This window comes from Cornus florida, unplaced genomic scaffold, assembly GCF_030987335.1.
Source record: "Cornus florida cultivar Cherokee Brave unplaced genomic scaffold, ASM3098733v1 CherokeeBrave_3.0.0_Hap2_Chr10, whole genome shotgun sequence".
Classification (NCBI taxonomy): Eukaryota; Viridiplantae; Streptophyta; class Magnoliopsida; order Cornales; family Cornaceae; genus Cornus; species Cornus florida.
Window position 1 is genome coordinate 64,610,701 of NW_026775580.1, and position 18,475 is coordinate 64,629,175.

Below are 18,475 nucleotides of genomic sequence, written 5' to 3' on the forward strand. Positions count from 1 at the left end.
GTTCCCACTAAAACTTGTAGAATCACCCGTTGACCGGCATTGACTTTTGTTAACCGGCATTGATCGCGTTGACCGGCGTTGACTTTTCCGGCTCGGGATATATTTTGGCTACTTTTGAGGTAGGGGTGATCTAATTCACAATTTCTTAGGTTCTATGTGAATTTTCCTTCTTAAATTGAGTATAAGCATGTTTAATTTCAATTATTTTGACTATGTGATTGTGGTAGATTATATGTAAAGTGGTGAATGTATGCTATGTGATAAATGAGTTTGTAAATTTAGTTACATCCTTGTAGTGAAGAAGCATGCTTAGAAATGACAAGTTGTTTACTTTATATATTTCAATTGCCATGAAAAATTTGATGTCATGATCATAGAAATAAATATTTAAAATATTCTGTTACAAGTTGTGATTATGATATGGGTAAAATGTATGGAATATAGTTGTTGAATTTGGTATTTGGAATCATAAAGCATTTATGCATCCATTGGGAAAGAAAAAGGGGAAAAATATATATTTTAAAACCAATGAAATTGTTTCGGGGAAAAGTTTTTGAAAAGTGTTTGTGAAAACTCGGACGCCTAGGAGGTGCCTAGTGGTCCGTGGTGTTAGTGTGGTCTAGAGAGGGGACTAGGGAGAGACCCTGTGTGGTTGAGCTAACTAGGCCGGATGCGACGCCTTGGAGGTGCCATGTGGTCGTGGATGGTTAGCCAATCCCCCTTTCGTGACGCCTTGGAGGTGCCTTGGGTCGGATTACACTACGGGGAGTGACATTGCATAGCATAGCACATAATTGGCATACGTGTTGCATTTGGTAATGGGTTGAGATAGGTATGTTTGTTGATGATACAGTGGCTTTACTTGACCCCCGAGCTATGATCCCGTTCTCTTGTTTTCTATTCTCTATGTGGATTTACAGGGTCATAAGGGGTGTGTCTTAGACACTTTCTACTGAGCGTTCAACTCACCCCATCATTTTAACATTTTTCAGGACACGGATGGCAGGTGGCGGACGACGCTTCTCCACAGGGTTTGATGGGTTAGTGGACTGTTTTGACATATTTTGTAGCTATGATTTCATTTTATTATTATTGTTATTTTCTAATTTTTTTAAAACCATGGTATGACTCGTATATTATAAATTGATGTAGGAAAGGACGGTAGTGTCCTTAGTTGACTTGGGGTTCGGATAAGGACCCAGTTAGCAGTTCGGACCCTCGGGTTCGGGTCGTTACAGTCCCACACGGGATTGTCCGGCCCAAAAAATAGAAAATTGCAAAAATGGCAACCTTGACATTTCAAAGAGTCCTGGACTCAATGAAATATCCCAACTAACTCTCGGACACAACCGGCACAGCCCACGGTGTCCGGCACGCAAAACAAGAAAAGGCGAGAATGCCTTTGCAAAAATGAAAATTTCCAGAAAAATAGAAATTGGTGAAATTCAAAAGTATCACAATTCAGTTCATGAAATTGAACAGTTGTGACAGTCGCAATGTAACAGTCACACTTTTTCCAACAATCTATTTTTTCATTGCTGGAAGTGAGGAAATGGCTGTGACAAATTTGAAACAAGTTCTTTGTGGAGTCCACCCTCTGACATAATTTCAACTGCATTATAAATAGCTAGCTTCATGCTACTACTATTGCTAGCTGCTTTCTCTCCCATGTATATCCAAAGTGACTAACACTAGAGGCAAATGATAACCTTCTCTTTCTTCTTTATTATTATTCTTTGAAAGATGAAGCAAATGCACACACAATCACCATATTGTTCATAGCTGGACTTGAATTCTCAACCTCCTATTTGAGAGGAGAAATCATACTAATATCTCTTAATCTCCCTTGGATTTGTTTTTCCTTTGATAAGAGTTTCAAAACTGAGTTTTGTGTCTCCATTTAACTTGAAATGATTGTCAATGTTGACCTAGTAAAAAAAAAAAAACAAAAAAAAGGACAAATCTAGTGCACTGAGGCTCCCATCATTGCTGGGTCTGAGGAAAATCAGATGTACACAGTTTTACTTCTGTATGCGGAGAGACTGTTTCCTTATTTCGTACCCTTGATTTTGAAATAACGACTCTAATATGTAGTCCAAAGTCTTCCAACTATCAGGTGGAAGTGACATGCCAACAACTTGAAACAACGTATTGCCTTGAGTTTTTTGGTGACAGATTGCCGCACACATTAGACGATACCATTTGTGTGGATAACGAAAGATCAATTCAACTAATTAACCAAATGCCGGCTCGGGCATCGTTTGTAAGAATTAATTTCAATACTTGGTCATCTCAATTTCAACCATCATATATAGGTTATGCTTTATATATACATATACAAAGTACAAACCAAGTCACAAGTCCCATTAGTGTCTAACCAAAGTTTCAAGTTTTGGAGTGAACAATGAAGCTCATTAATGGAATTCCTCTCTTTCACTTGATCTTGCTTGCATTGTGTCTTCTGGCTTTTCAGACTAGATCAGTATCAGTTAGGTCCACCTATATTGTCCACATGGACAAGTCTCACATGCCCAAGATCTTTGCTAACAACACTCATTGGTACTCCTCCACTGTTGATTCCATAAACTCAGCGGGTCACACAAGATCAAATGGTCATCAATCCAAACTAGAGCTTGTCTACACTTATGATAATGCATTTAATGGTTTCAGTGCACTATTGTCTCAAGATGAACTAGAGACTCTAAAGAATTCCCCAGGGTTTGGCTTAGCTTATAGTGATAGAGAAACCACACTTGACACCACCCACGGCACTGAATTCCTTTCCCTCAATCATGTCACCGGCCTATGGCCGGCTTCAGACTATGGCAAAGACGTCATTATTGGTGTCATCGACACTGGTGTCTGGCCAGAGAGCAAGAGCTTCAATGATAAAGGAATGACTCCAATCCTCTCTAGGTGGAAGGGTAAGTGTGAGGAAGAACTAGAGTTCAATTCCTCATTGTGTAACATGAAACTTATTGGAGCTAGATACTTCAACAAGGGTGTTATAGCTGCAAATACGAATATTACAGTCAGCATGAACCCTGCAAGGGACACTTAAGGCCACGACACACACACTTCCTCCACAGTTGCTGGAAACATTGTGGAAGGCGCTTCATACTTTGGCTATGCACCAGGGACAGCAAAAGGGGTTGCGCCCTGTGCCCGGGTGGCCATGTATTGTTGGGATTTATATGCCCTGACATAGCAAATTCCTGTTTGGATTAAAGTGACATATGTTCCTAACGTTTCTGAAATATTTATGTTTTGTACAATTGGTGAATTCAATATATTATGCTTCGATTCATTATAGAATTGATAGTATCCTCTTGATTACAAGAGATGTTTATATATGTATGTGATGGCGATCAATACATGAATATAAATAGTAATCATAAATTGTTCATAGTCGGTAATTATGGATGGAATCATAATTAATTAAGACTTGAACTGGATCCACGTTAGGTTGAGATATATTGCGAGAGCCGTCGTATGCAATTGCTCCCTATCACCGTCATGGCATTTGACTCTTAAGCATGAGAAAAGTATAGGCTCTTTTATTAATTAATAATTACTTTGATTTGTTCGGCGGATTCTTCGGGAACCCTAGACCGACACTTTGGGTAGTTATGTAATTAATAGTTAGAGGGTTATATTTTCAATATTTGCATCATTGTTACTTGTATTTATTTTGTATTGATTTTGGTTAATCACAAAGTAAATTCGAAGGCCTTTGTGTGTTTTTAGACAAAATGATTTATTATATATTTATTTATTTAAATTATTATTTTTGTTAAACAAATGTTTTATTGTGATCTAGTCAGAAATAATCAAAGGTACCAAAATAAATATATTAATTAAGTAGTCGGATTGATGGCTTTATTTATCCGATAACTAATTATGCATAGAGGGGTCAAAGTGCAATATTGACTTAGAGGTTATTTATTATTTAATTGGAGTTCAATTAATTTCTTTTAGTGGAATAGAAATTAATTTATGAATTAATTGAATTGGGTCCATGGACCGGGCCAATTATTAATTCATTGTAGCCAATAAAATAATAGGCCCAATGGATTCTCACTCATAGCCCAACTTGATCTTGGAATCATATTAGATTTGAGACATGTGAATTAGAGATTGAGAAGGATTTGTTGTTTCCTTTTCTTTATCTTTATGTTGCCTATAAATATACATGGTCTATGTATATTTTTGGGGGTGATTTTTATGAGAAGGAAAAAAAAGGAATATATTTTCTCTCTCTAGAAAATTAGGGTTGATGTTCTCATCTAATGGAGGCTCCCACAAGCCTAGTTTTCCAAGGTCATTCATAGAGGCTTATGAGTGATTCCTAAAGGCAAAACAATTACCAAGAAGATGAAGATCTAAGGAGAAGGCATCTTATTAAGGGATCTACAATAAGTGAGAATATTCACTTTAGAGGAAAGATTTAAAGGTTTACTCAGACCTTTGATGTAAGTATTCAATCTGTTAATTGAATGATATATCAAGTTTTATTATTATTATTTTTTTTCATAAAACTAGTCTCTATGTGATGAATCAAGATCGATGAATTAAAATCCCTCGAAAAGTTTTTAAAACTAGCACGTTTACCAACAGTGGTATCAGAGCATGGTTTGATTCATTACTAGTGATCATGTTTTTATCAAAATCATCATCATGGATCCAAATTATATATATATATTGATGTATGTTAATGTATGATTTAATATATTGGTACATGATGATGTATGTATAATTGTGAATGAATGATGATGTATGTTTGGGCCATGGATGAAGCTTATATGTTAATTGAATATAATTTTATCTTTGGATGAATGTAATTAAGGCTTTGATTTAGCCGCTTGAAAGTTCAATGATGTAATTTAATTTTTTCCATTGTATTTCAAAATTTTAATTTATTTAAAGCCATGTAATATTCATCAAAGGGTGCTATGAAGCTTTAAGAAGGTCCAAGAGGGTTAAATTAGGCTTCAGGAATTTTCTGGGATTTTTTAGAAATTTTTCAGAATTTTTTAAGGCTTAATTTAATTTCTGGAATTTTTTATTTAATTTGTGGAATTGTTTCGGTGATTTTCCGGCGACCGGAGAATCGTCGGCGGCAAGTGCAGTGACTGGAGTAGGCTGGCCAATCTAGTGCAGCGCGGTGCACCCACATACCATGCACCAGGATCAGAATTAAAAGGGAATTTATCCCATGCAGCACAAATAGGTGCACCTGGCGCGTGTGGAACACGCGCCAGGAGGTGGACATGGGCTGGCGCGTGGATCTCATGCGCCAGCCAAGGCAATTTTTCCCCACGTGCGTGGAGGCGCGTGGGGGCGCGTGGGAGCGTGTGCCTTCACTTGGTGCATGCCCCAGGCGCGTGTGAGCGCGTGTGGGGCCCTCCGGGTGCGTTCCAAGTGTTGTTTTGCCTCCGCAAGCGCGTACCAGCTCCCTGCAGGTGTTCACAAGCTGGTAGAAGACCCTCGTGTAGTTATTAGAGCAATTAAATGTTAAAAGCTAAATCCATCGGCCGTTTCATTTATTTCTTTTTGCTTGTCATTTATTTATTTATGTGATGTATGAAATGCATGGAATAGATAATTGTTAATTAATTATTGTTCATGCATTGGATCCATGATATTTAATTAAATGACTTGATTTATATTAATTAAATTATGAAAATTAATTGGATTTAAATACTAATTAATTTAAGGGCACTTATTGGGAAACGAAAAATAATTTTTGTAAATTATTTTTAAAGTGTGCCTCAAATTAAATATTAGTGAATCGTTTAAAGTCTAAATATTTTCTAAATTTAATTGGATTAAAATCGAGACGTTTTGCATGCATTATATCATGTAAATGAATAAAATGAAAACCCTAATTATAAATGATTAAAAATTGAGTGGAAGCGAGGATTTTTATACATTACCCTATGGCCTTCGTTATTAAAACCATTGTAATTAGATCTTCAAAAATAAGGCCCCACGCATGATTTGAAGAGTCTTAATATTACAAGAATGGTTATCTTATGAAAATAATAATATTGAATGTTCATTGTAATTAGATCTTTAAAAATAAGGCCCTACGCATGATTTAAAGAGTTTATATTATAATGACAAGATATTTAATGTTTTATTTTTCATTAGAGCATTAATAACGTTATACACTCAATCTAAAATCAATAGTGTTAGCTCCCTAACGGAGTGGTCTACACTAAGTGATTTTAGAAAGGCTAAACATAATCGGGAATCATTTCATATAGATAGACAAGGCATTGTCTTAAGAGATATGGAGATGATGGGATTTGCCCGCCAATAGCAATAATGAACTTCGCCAACCGAATAAGTTATTGGCGTATTGGTTATCCGATTTTTCATGCAGTGGTTAAGGGACGCACATACTATTTTAATGGAAGTGTTCGCCTAATAGCAAATGAATCTCAACAATAGTAATAATGAACTCCTCCAACAGGATAAGTTATTGACATATTGATTGGGTGATTTATTATGTTACGAAGTTGAGGGACCCGCATTAATTAAAAGGGATTGTTTCACCAATAATGATAACGATCTTTTATTTGAGATTTATTATATTATGTGGTTAACAAACTCATTTTAATTTTAAATATGCATGACAGTATTAATAATTCACCTTGCATATTGTATGAATGCATTTATATTCAGATTAATTATGTCTAATCCATTTTATCTGCTTGCTAACATATTCAATGTATATGGACCTCATTTATAATGACTAGAAAAGGAACTTAGATATTTTATTCACAACGTAAGGGTACAAAATGTATTTAATACTCCTATACCTAATTCCTTTACTTTAAGATACTTAATGAGATGTTTTAGTGAGATTAGATAGAGAGTATGCCAAAGTATTATGTCAGACTTGAATACCATCAAGATAGCCTAAGGAACTCCAGTATGAGATCGAATTTTGGAAAATGATTGTTTATTATTTAAAAATTGAACTGGAGGACAATAGGGCTGACTTGGATAGTAAGTTTCAAGTTGACATGATTATTGCCTTGTTACCAAATTCGTTTGACCCTGTTAGGGTGAACTAAATAAGGAATTAGTTTGAGTTCACACTCGCTGATATTCTTATAGAATTGGTAACAAATGAAGGGATAATCAAAAGCATAGGCATTCTTATCAATCTAACCTAGTCTATACCATCTTCTTCTAGGCCCAAGTGGAAGGGCAAAGCAAAGTAGAAGGATGATAATAGGCTTAGGCTAGCACAAAACATAGGTATCCAAAAGGTTAAAGGGAATAAGACAGTGTATGTTGAGGGCGAAGGAAACTATTTCTTTTGCCGCTAACTAAAACACTAAAGGACAAACTGTCTAAGCAATGACGTGGCATAGAAAAATATATATTTAATCATTGAGCCATGTTATGTGGTTGCATCTATTAATTCCTGATGGATAGATTCTGGAGCCACTAAACATGTTTGCAATTCATTGTAAGGATTTCAAAAATCCAGAAGCCTTGATGATATGGATATATATTTATCTTTTGACCTGATGCCAATGTTGTAGTTAAGTCAGTGGGAGTATTACATCTGAAATTAGAGAGTATGAGGATATTAGTATTAGAGAACTATCTTTATGCACAGAAGTTAGACGCAATCTAATTTTTGTTTCACTTGTGGTTTATAAAAATTGTGTTGTTATTTTGTAAAACTGGTTTTATAAAATTGAATAGATATGCAATTGCTTCTGGTGCATTGAAAGATGGTTAATATACTATAATCACAAACTCTTAAGATTTGCAGGATGTAGAAACTAATGTTGCATCTTCTAGATTGAGTGTTTATAGAAAATTTGTTATTCCTGACTCATTGTATTTTTTGGTGTCTATTTTTGGGTTGTAATCAATCAAAATGAGATTTAAAGATTGGTTAAAGAAGGTTTATTACCTAGTGAGGCAGATGAGCCTAAACCAAACTTGTGAATCCTGTTTTGAAGGATAGATAACTCTAAGGGCTTAATCAGCCAAATGAAATAGACATAAAGAACAATTGGAGTCGATACACATGGACAAGTGTGGTCTTATGAACATTCAAGCAAGATTACTCACGTTTTGGATAAATTTACCTGTGGCGACACAAGTCTTATACTTTTGGTATATTCTGAGAGGGTCAAGACTGATATGGAGCACAAATTAGGTAAACTTATCAAAACACTTCGATCTGATCGTGAGTATAAGTATTTCTTGGGATAGTGCAAAGACTATATGGTCAATGAGGGTGTTGTGTACCAGTTTTCTGCAATTGACGCTCAATGGATTGAGGTGCCAAATAGGAATAACAAAATTCCGCTTAACATGGTTAGATCTATGAATAGTTATGCTACATTATCTCTTTCATTTAAAAGTTTAGCGTTAATGATATCAATGCGCATTATAAACTGCATTCCATCTTAGTCTTTCTCAAGGATATCGTTTGAGCTGTGTTTTTGACTAAATCTTAGTTTGAATCACATGCACATATGGGGTAGTCTTGCACATGTGTGCTTGATATAGACAAGTAAGCTGGAAATAGATCATATGCATGATAGATTTGATAGCTACTCTAAATGCACTAGGATGGATTATTTTATGATCTCAATAATAAAAGTTGGTTGTTTACACTCACTGTTTATCTATAGGAGGATCATATTATGAATTACATACCTAGTAGCATAAGGTTAGAGAATATGGTATGAGTACCAAATGTACCACATGTGAACACACTTATTATAGAGATTGAGAATAATATATGAATTCCCTGTTGATGCGTCAGTATCATCTAGTACACAGATTCCTGCATCGGTACATTATAGTAGTGGGAGGATTATCATCCAATCCGACAGAATCATGTTTTTAGGTGAGACCGTTATGGATATCCCTGTTAAACATGAGTTGGACCCAATAAGCTACACGGAAGCGTGAACCGATATAGAGACAGATCATTTTGGTGAGTTACTATGAAATCAGAGTTGAAATCTATGTATTCTAAAAAATTCTGGGATCTTGTAGAACTTTCTAGTAGGGTGATACCTATGGAAGACAAGTTAATCTACAAAAAGATACCAGAAGATTTCTTAGTGAATAAATCATGAGTGTACAAGGGAATGTCATTATTCTTCTGATTCTATATATATTGATGACATCCTACTCATTTAGAATGATGTGGAAGTTTTGTCATCAATAAAGAGGTAGTTGTTCAATTACTTTTAAATGAAGGATTTTCAAGATGTAAGCTATATTCCTAGGATCAAGCTTTTGCAAGATCAGGTTAAAAGGAAAATATGCTTATCTTAACAATCCTACATTGATAAAGTTTTGACTAGGTTTGGTATGCATAACTCAAAGAATGAGTACTTGTTTTATTGATATGGATTGCTCTCTCTAGCAAGTAGTTTTCCAAGACTAGCAGAGGAGATTGAGCAAATGAGACTGGAACTATATGTTTTGGCATATGGGAGTCTCATATATGCCATGGTCTATACCAAATAGGACATCCGCTACATTGTAGGGATAGTCAGAAGATATCAGTCCAATCCTGGACTTGATAACTGGTCTATTGTGAAAAATATCATTAAGTACCTAAGGAGGACCAAGGATATCATACTCATTTATGGATGTGATGATATGGTCCTAGTCAAGTATGCTAGTTCTGATTTTCAATCAGAAGTAAATACTATGGGTTCATGACTTAGTGTATGTTCATTTAATGGAAGGGAAATCAGTTGGTAAATTGTTAAGCAGATTTCAACTGCTGACTCAAACCTGCAGGTGGAATAGATTGCAGCCTTAAAGGCGGCAAAGGAAGCTTATTGGTTTGATCTCACTGATTTAGAGATTGTGGAGTATACTAGCCTGCCTATTGAGCTATGTTGCGACAATAGTGCAGAAGTAGTCCAAACCAATGACCCAAGGTTCTATAGAGGAACAAGATACACTGAGAGGAAGTATCATGTTCTACATGATATTGTCCGACAAGAAAATGTACTTATAACTAGAACATTGCATTGGAGCACAACTTTGTTGATCCATTATCAAATGTGTCATTGATCAATAATTTTGATCATCATCTGGATAACATTGAAGTTATGTGCAATATGAATTGGCTATGAGGGCAAGTGGGAGCTGTTGGGATTTATATGCACTGACATAGCAAATTCCTGTTTGGATTAAAGTGACATATGTTTCTAACGTTTCTAAAATATTTATGTTTTGTACAATTGGTAAATTCAATGTATTATGTTTCGATTCATTATAGAATTGATAGTATCCTCTTGATTACAAGAGATGTTTATATATGTATGTGATGACGATCAATACATGAATATAAATAGTAATCATAAATTGTTCATAGTCGGTAATTATGGATGGAATCATAATTAATTAAGACTTGAACTGGATCCACGTTAAGTTGAGATATATTGCGAGAGCCGTCGTATGCAATTGCTCCCTATCACCGTCATGGCATTTGACTCTTAAGCATGAAAAAAGTATAGACTCTTTTATTAATTAATAATTACTTTGATTTGTTCGGCGGATTCTTCGGGAACCTTAGACCGACACTTTGAGTAGTTATGTAATTAAAAGTAAGAGGGTTATATTTTCAATATTTGCATCATTGCTACTTGTATTTATTTTGTATTGATTATGATTGATCACAACGTAAATTCGAAGGCCTTCGTGTGTTTTTAGACAAAATGATTTATTATATATTTATTTATTTAAATTATTATTTTTGTCAAACAAATGTTTTATTGTGATTGAGTCAGAAATAATCAAAGGTACCAAATAAATATATTAATTAAGTAGTCGGATTGATGACTTTATTTATCCGATAACTAATTATGCATAGAGGGGTCAAAGTACAATATTGACTTAGATGTTATTTATTATTTAATTGGAGTTCAATTAATTTCTTTTAGTGGAGTAGAAATTAATTTATGAATTAATTGAATTGGGTCCATGGATTGGGCCAATTATTAATTCATTGTAGCCAATAAAATAATAGGCCCAATGAATTCTCACTCATAGCCCAACTTGATATTGGAATCATATTAGATTTGAGACATGTGAATTAGAGATTGAGAATGATTTGTTGTTTCCTTTTCTTTATTTTTATGTTGCCTATAAATATACATGATCTATGTATATTTTTGGGGGTGATTTTTATGGGAAGGAAAAAAAAAAGGAATATATTTTCTCTCTCTAAAAAATTAGGGTTGATGTTCTTATCTAATGGAGGCTCTCACAAGTTTAGTTTTCCAAGGTCATTCATGGAGGCTTATGAGTGATTCCTAAAGGCAAAACAATTACCAAAAAGATGAAGATCCAAGGAGAAGGCATCTTGCTAAGGGATCTACAATAAGTGAGAACATTCACTTTAGAGGAAAGATTTAAATGTTTAGTTAGACCTTTGATGTAAGTATTCAATCTGTTGATTGAATGATATATCATGTTTTATTTTATTTTTTATTTTTTGCATAAAATTTGTCTCTATATGATGAATCAAGATCGATGAATTAAAATCTCTCGAAAAGTTTTTAAAACTAGCACGTTTCCCAACATGTATAAGGTCAGTTGGGATGAAGGAGAGTTTGCTTCTGATGTCCTTGCCGGTATGAACCAAGCCATTGCGGATGGCGTTGACTTGATATCGATTTGAAAGGGTTTCGATGGGGTACCTCTGTATGAGGATCCTATTGCCATAGCTTCCTTTGGAGCCATGGAGAAGGGTGTGGTTGTTTCATCTTCAGCAGGAAATGCAGGCAAATCTCTTGGACAGTTGCACAATGGGATCCCATGGGTCTTGACCGTCGTGGCAGGCACAATTGACCGGTGGTTTGTTGGCACTTCGACTCTCGGAAATGGGCTGACAATCGCCGGTCGGACCCTGTTCCCTGCAAGTGCCTTGGTGTTAGACCTCCCTCTCATTTACAACAAGACTCTGTCTCCGTGCAATTCAACTGCATTGTTGTCTGGAGCCCGTTATGGCGTCCTCATATGTGATGACACGGAGCCATTTTTATTATCAATTTGGCAATGTCTCACAGTCAAATGTGGCTGCAGTTATATTTATCTGTGATGATCCTTTAATATTTGATATAAAAAGATACCCGTCCTGGAGTTGTGATTAGCACTAAAGATGCCTCAGTCGTGATCAAATATGTTGAAAGTGGAAATACATCGATAGCGAGCATGAAGTTCCAACAGACCATTGTAGGGACAAAGCCTGCCCCTGTTGTTGCTTCATTCACTTCAAGAGGTCCTGCCCCGAGCTATCCAGACATCTTGAAGCCAGACGTAATGGCACCTGGGACATTAGTTTTAGCAGCATGGAGTCCAAATGTTCTGGCTACTCATTTTGGCTCAAATATTTTATTGTCCAGTGACTATAATATGATCTCTGGGACATCTATGGCTTGTCCTCATGCTTCTGGCATTGCTGCACTTCTAAAAGGCGCTCACCCGGAATGAAGTCCAGCTGCTATTAAGTCTGCCATGATGATGACAGCCAACCCATTTTACAATACACACAATCCTATCCTAGACAGTGACTTAAATTTGGATGCTTCACCTCTGGCAATGGGGGCAGGTCAGGTTGATCCTAACCGAGCACTTGGTCCAGGCCTTATCTATGATGCTACTCCACAGGACTACGTGAATCTCCTTTGCTCAATGAACTTCACTAAGAATCAAATCTTGACCATTACAAGATCAAACAGTAACAATTGCTCAAACCCCTCTTCTGACCTCAATTACCCATCCTTTATTGCTTTGTACACTAATGAAACAGGCACACTGGTTAAGAAATTTCAGAGGACTGTCACGAATGTTGGCAATGCCACGGCCACTTATATGGCTAAGGTTGAAGCACCAAGAGGTTCTGCAGTCACAGTCTCGCCGGAGACACTGACTTTTGAGAAGATGTATGAGAAGAAGGGCTACTCATTGACTATACTTTATATGAGTGACAAGAATTGGACAGTCACATTTGGTTCTATAATTTGGGTAGAAGATAGTGGTAAGCATAGTGTGAGGAGTCCTATAGTGGTATCGCCTATTGTCAATGTTTGGTAGGTCCTCGTTCGAATTGTGCATGAGACATGAAAATAATAAAGATTTTGGCATGACCTCTGGTACTAAATTTAGCAAATGACCAATCCGAAATACCAAGAATTTTATTAAGCACCCTTTTCTCAAGTTACCTTTATGAAATCAACTGTCAAAACATTGTACTTTTAATAAATTCCTATTTACTTACTGCAAAAAAAAAAAAAAACAACGTCTTCTTTCCCTTCAACATCAAATGATAAACCAACTTTGGAGTAGAATTTGACTGGTTTTCTTGCTTAGATGCCTTGTGCTTGAGAGAGTCAGAGAGATTCTCTTTTTTTTAAGTTGAAAGTGTTCGACAGAAGATCAATACCTATTGATCAGATTTGAGCATCTCCTACAAAAGGTAAATGAGTGTGTGAGTACACTCGTGTTCGAAAAAGTTTATAAATATTTTTCAAGAATTAAAATATGTATTTTTGAATATTTTTTAAACTCCCACCGGTGGGAAAAAAGTTACACCTGTCCAAGTGGTCTTGGTTTCTCAGACCAGTCGACTTCCACTAGTTGGTAAAAAGTTTCATTGGTGCGACTGGTCTCGGTTTTGGACTTGTCGGGATAACTCTGAATTAACATATCTCAATACACGTGACAGATATATCTATGTTTCATCGTTGTTGAGAGCTTTTGGGAGTGTTTTTGATAGGAACATTATTTTCTGATTGATTTTTTTATATATGAAAGTTAACACTTAATACACAAGTGATATTAGGTTGATGAATGGTGTGCAAAATATTTTAGGTTTATCTTGGCTGATCAGAGTAACAAATTTTTGTTTTCCTTTCATCTTTATGATTGCAAGGAAGGCGATTCGGTCACTACAGAGTGTTGGTAGGAGCATCCATATTCTTTCTGCATCCGTTATGCAAGAATTGAGGAGTTAGCTCGATTTCGAACAACTGGATCAGGAATCGTAGGGTAACTCTGGAATTTTTAGCAACTAGTTCTTGACAGAGTAGGGTGAGAGGGATCAGAGGAATTAGTTTGGGATATTTAGCAACTAGTTTTTGGCATAGTGAAGTGGGTGTCCGCTTGAGACAGAGTTTGTGTAACACCGCTTCAAGATAGCGAATCGATTTTCACGTAAAAAAAAAAAATATATATATGATGTTCTTTCACTCTAATTATTTATTGTTTTGTGCAATTGATTTAATTTTAGTTGGGTAAAAATTAAATTAATCAAAAGAGCTAAGATGGACATATTCTGTAACGACCCAAACCGAGGGTCCGGATCGCTATCCGGGTCCTTAACCAAACCCAAGGACACACTAGGGATAAAATGGTCATTTTATAATGTGAGAAGGTAATCCATTCTTAAACTAGTCAAATGAGGTTTAGAACAACTATTCTAGTCATTCCATGATGCTCGGTGAAGTTTTAAGGTCACCGGATATGAATAACCAAAAGCGCCCTTACCGGTTCAATGCATTTTCCTACAATATTCCACTAAAACAACCATAAATCTCAACATGAACGGAATTTGAGGATGAGGTTAGTCTCATTGGAAAGCTAACACGAAATCCTTGAAAATGGACTCAAGAATGACCCTATTTGGGTTCAGAACAAAGAAGTTATGACCGTTCGAAGTCTGGTGATCAAAGCTGTCAAACTGTCAAGGCAAAAATGACCCACTGGAGGACTTGAACCGGTTCAAGAATCATGAACCGGTTCAAGATGGGCAGTAAGCCCATATGTGAACCAAATGCACCCCTTGAACCAGTTAATGGGGCTGAACCGGTTCAAGATGTCCAGAACCTTAAAATTAGCCCAGAAAATGCCTAAAATTGATTTTGTGCACTTTGGCACTACTTTGGTCCTTTGGTGACCTTACTCAAGGCCCAAACTTGTCCTAAATCTTCCATATAATGATGAAACCAACATTTCTAAGTGGTACTAAAATCGAATAAGGCCATACACTAGTCCGATACATCATTAAAATTAAACAAGAACGTCATATATCAAAAATACGGCCTTAAAGCCTTACATGGATATTGAAATCATGGTGAGACCACAAAATACAAATAGATGGTCTTAAGACCATTACCAACCATGTAGAAGATACAAAATGATCCCCAATACCATTTACAACAAAAAGGTATATTACACATCGAGCACAAAAGAGTTCAAGTCTGTTAACTTTACTAAACTGGTGGTGGGTTGTTGTCCGCCACTTCATTGCCATGACATGAAAAATGTTATTACTAAAAGGGTGAGCATAAAGCTCAATAGAAGTTGCTTAAGGCATTAGTTTTGGACTCCCTTGAGCCACGTAACACATAAAGGAATGATAAGGAATCGGGGTCATGCAATGGGAGTCCACACAACATTTACAACTTATAGGCAACAATCTCAGCACATAACACAATTCTACAAAATGATGTGCATGATATGGAATATGATGCACCCATCCCAAACCTAGTCTATACCAACCCATCTTTCACTTTTCGAAAACCTGCTAACTGACTTTACCGGGACGAGATTAATAATTATCCCCGGTTCCATTTCTAGCAATGCCTGGCAACCGTTAAAGGGCATAGTATAAACTTTTTCACGCCCTAAACCGGGCCGCGCTCCCTCTAGGTCAAGCTAGCTCCAGACTCGCGAAATCCAGTTCTTTTTTTTTTTTTTTTAATTAAAAAAAAAAACACTTCCCTTTCTTAAAGAAACTTCACTTTTTAAATAAAACAAATTTTCTTTTCAAATTACCTCTAAATTCCCTTTTTATGCCATGGTATGCATTGTAATGATTTTCAATCTCAAATCATAAGTTCATCATTATTGCACCAACATTATCATCAATTCATCTTACAAGAGTCAAGTAATATCCATGGCATACTTAAATGATTAACACAACAAGGACATCATTTTTCCAAGTAAGGCATGTTCAAGGATTCTCAAAATTTTCTAATAATAAAATTAGATAAACCATCAACTCAAGATTTAAACAACTTATGATTTACACATATAGAGACATTCACAACTCAACAAGTTTGTATCAAATTTCACGATTTACAACATATATCAAAAGTAATAGAAATTTACTCAAATTGAATCAAAACTTACACATTAGGAAAACCCCTACCTCAATTAGAGATCAAACCCACAAGAAGCCCCAAATTGCCCAGTCCAAACCCTAATTTTTGAAATTCCAAGGTGCACCAAACGGAGATTGGCTCCGATCAACTCGTAAATCTCGTCGTGCTCTTCAATTTGCCGCAAACGGCATCAAAAATCTCTCAAAGATGAGAGAGAAAACCAAGATTAAAGATTGTAAAAGAAAAAGAAAAAAAGAAAAGAGAAAAGAGAAAAGAGGAAGAGAGAGAGAGAGTTGGACGAGAGAGAGAAAGTGAGGGAGTGAAATATGAGGCCTTATTTGGCCTCTTGGCCTTTAAAAGAGGTGGTGGGTCCCACCACCAAAAACATTTTAATTTTCTTTTAAATTTTCACCATAAATGTGTATATATATATACATATACACATTTAATAATTCACAACCACACATAACACATGAAATAAAATAAAATGAGGTGTAACTGGACCCAAATAAAACTCTCGTACACAACAATCCCGGTAGTGGGTCCCGCACGGGACTTTCCGGTCAGAAAAGCTGAAAAAATGCTGAAATGACAATCCTTGTATTTCAAAGAGTCCTGAACTCAATGAAATGCCCCAATAAACTCTCGGACATACCCAACACACCTCATGGTGTTTGGCACGCAAAACGAAAAAAGACGAAAATAACCTCGAAAAATCAGAAAATTCCAGAAATTGAAAAATGGTAAAAATTGGAAACATTACATTATACTTTTCTTAAAAGATTTCGTCATCTGAACTTGACAATATCCCATCTCAACTTGTCTTTCAAAGGACACACAAAATCCCAAACAAGGAACTCCGTTCATTACATAACCAGACTCAAACTCAAATCTACACCTCTCAGTCAGACCAACACTTGCCATCCAACACACAGTTATACCACTACATAATCATACAGCGACCACCAACCACACCAATAGGCAATTATTATATTGATCAACCTCAAGATAACTAAATAATGAATCCCCTAATAACTACATAATCATGAGTCACCAAAATAATAAAACAGATCATCCTGTACCCAAGTCACAAATCCTCAATAATCAATGATTGTACCACAAACCCATTATCGGACACTTGGTCCTACTTAACACACCCCATTAACCGAGATAACCACCCGAATCCACACCATCTTAGTGTCACAACACCCAATACCATACTCTTACTATTTATGATAACTTGAAACAATCATTAACCTTTGACCCGACATCGTGCTACAGATGGACTGACTCAGGAGAAATGGTTGGCTAGGCCATTCTCATCATCGATCCGATCTCAACAAAGACGTCATTCCTGTACCCAGGTCTAAGCATCAAACACAATCCCACACAGTCCATAAAACATCTATGAGATCCACTCTTTAATCAATCCATCGTTTTACATAACCTCAACAACTATATAGTCACACACCAGTTTTAAAATCGTTCATACCTCAATCATACAACCTATAATAAGCTGGAAATAGCATAGCACTGTGATACCGCTTGGATCCGAGAAACGGGTTGATCAGGTCCAAGCCCAAACCCGAGGGAATATCAAACAATTAATATTTTAAAACGAACACAGAATATAAAAATGAAATAAGAAATAGAATAAATTGAAAAAATTATTAAATATAAAATCCTTCAAACTTAAAGATTTATAAAATCCAACTCTCCAAAACCTCCAAGAGTATAACTCTGGAATCCATCTAGTGGACCCCTAAATCAGATCCCAACTAATCATAAAATATAGGAAATAAAACCAAAACTAAAACATGGAATGAAATCATACGTCATCGGTAGAATGAATGATAGTCTCTGCCCAGAACGATCAAGCCTAAGATTGCAACCGTCCGATACCTGAAAAATATAAGAGTGGGTCAGGTCCACGAACAAATTCTAATATAACTACAATCCATACAGTGACCCGATACCCAGATACACCCTAGTTATCTCACAATATCTATCTAGTCCATATATACATATATATCTACACTAAGGGACATTTACTGGATTACGAAAGGTCAACCTGAATAGAAGGCAACATGCAAAAACGCACCCAAAGGTGGGTATGAGTACCTAGACCTAATAGGGTACACCTTAACCTATCATAGCCAGCAACGCATCCACCACATATACGCGCCTTAACCATCGACTATGAGATTCAAGCTCACATCGTGGTACCATTATCATATATTTAAAGTCCATCCAAAACCATAGTATGTCACTCAATTATTCATTGATCTAACATACGA

General features: G+C 36.1%; 1 pseudogene; it reads left to right on the plus strand.

The window, feature by feature from the left end:
- The first annotated feature begins 2,497 nt into the window (after positions 1–2,497).
- Positions 2,498–18,475, plus strand: part of LOC132279182 (subtilisin-like protease SBT3) — an 85,544-nt pseudogene continuing 69,566 nt past the window's right edge.